This window comes from Lactuca serriola, chromosome 4 (genome assembly GCF_051521515.1).
Source record: "Lactuca serriola cultivar US96UC23 chromosome 4, Lser_US96UC23_V15, whole genome shotgun sequence".
Classification (NCBI taxonomy): Eukaryota; Viridiplantae; Streptophyta; class Magnoliopsida; order Asterales; family Asteraceae; genus Lactuca; species Lactuca serriola.
In genome coordinates, this window is record NC_136411.1 from 242,659,166 (window position 1) to 242,661,006 (window position 1,841).

The 1,841-nt window shown below is 44.1% G+C and overlaps 1 non-coding gene across 1 annotated transcript; it reads right to left on the minus strand.

Annotated features, from left to right (window-relative positions):
• Positions 1 to 625: 625 nt before the first annotated feature.
• On the minus strand, positions 626 to 732 carry LOC145103488 (small nucleolar RNA R71). The gene has a single exon (XR_013706579.1). It is a non-coding gene; the product is annotated as a small nucleolar RNA R71 (small nucleolar RNA).
• Between the last annotated feature and the right edge of the window lie 1,109 nt (positions 733 to 1,841).

Below are 1,841 nucleotides of genomic sequence, written 5' to 3' on the forward strand. Positions count from 1 at the left end.
CGAATCCGCATTGAAAAGGAACAAAGGAAAGGACGTGGAAAGCTCGAATACACCCAAGAAGTCACCTTTGTCTAATTTGAAGATTGTTTTTGGGAAGAAAAAGAGCAGCAAGTCAGGAGCATCCAACACCTCTTTAGTAATCGAAGAGTCGATTAAGGAAGACATCGAGTACGAGACCGAGGAAGAAGAGGAACCTACATACGAGCACGAATCCGATTTCGAGGACGAATTAGCTATCACTATGGCTAATATTGATGAAGTCCCTATGGGGGAATGGAAGAAGAGGATGCGAGATGACACTGGCCCGGGACATGTGCAGCCCGCAATTCCCGCAACTGCTACTTTTGAGCTTAAGGTTCATATCCTAGCTTTACTTAAAGAGATCCCGTTCACTGGAAAGGATCACGAAGACGCCTACAAGCACTTGGATGAAGTTAATGACGTAGTTGATTACTTCAATGTTCCCAACGTGCCCCGGGAAACTCAGCTACTTCGCATGCTTCCGGTAACTTTGAAGGGTGCTACAAAGGATTGGCTCAAGTCACTACCACCCGAAACCATCACTACATGGGCTCAGCTGAAAGAAGAGTTGATTGATCAATTCTGTCCACCATCCAAGATATCCAAACTCAAGAAAGCCATAGCCAATTTTGAACAACAAGCTGGAGAGTGACTATATGAAGCCTGGGAGAGGTACAAGAGCTTGCTAAGGAACTGCCCACATCACGACCTCAATAGCTAGCAAGAAGTCTCCATCTTTTATGATGGGGTAAATGTTACAACAAGGCAACTACTTGACTCGCAAGGTCCACTCACGAAGAAGCCACCCCCAGTGATAAAACAGTTAATTGAAGAATTCTCTAAGCATTCTAGAGAATATCATAATCCAAGAAATGATGTGACACGGGGTTCCGCTTATGCAGCTTCTGAAGACTTGTCGACAGTGATGGCTATGTTGAAAAACATGGATAGGAGGATGGACAAGATGGACCACACAATACATGCTATATGGGTGGGTTGTGAAAACTACAATGGGCCTCACCTCACTAGAGACTATGATTTAGATAAAAATGGCAACAAGCAGGTGCAAGTATGTTACTCAAGTGGGGACCGATATGATGAAGACAGGCGCAAACAAAAGAAAAAGTGGCTCCCTTATGAAGAGTACAAGAAGGCCAAGGATGAGAAGTTCAGGCAAAAAGGAAGAGGTTTTTACCAAAAGGAGGAGCTGGTACAAGAGAGAAAGCCAAGCTTGGAAGAGATGCTTACCAAATTTGTGGCTGCTTCCGAAAAGAGACATAGTGATCATGATGCTGCAATTCAAGAAACAAGAACCATGCTTAGGAACCAGCAAGCATCTATCCATAATATAGAAACACAGCTAGGGCAACTTGCTCAACAAATCAACCAAAGATCGCCAGGAAAACTTCCTAGCAAAACCGAAAATATCCCACGAGGTGCGCACATAAACATAGTCACAACAAGAAGTGGGAAGATAATCACTCCTCTGGCCCCTATTTAGAATGAAGCACCCAAAGAATCACAGAAGGAGGAAGCAGAAAATTAAAATCTTCAATCTGACAGCTCTACTCGCCGAGTACAAAATATGGACTCGGCAAGTCCACTGCCAAATCCGAAGGATCAGACCCCTGAAAACCTTTACCAGCCGCCACTTCCATACCCAGCCCGAGCTAAGAATGAGAAGAAGGAAGAGGAGTACCAAAAGTTTCTAGATCATATCAACGCTCTTCAAATCAACATACCCTTCATCGAAGTTGTCGCACAAATGCCCAAATAAGCGAAGTTCCTTAAGGAACTTCTTACAAACAGAAGGAAGATGG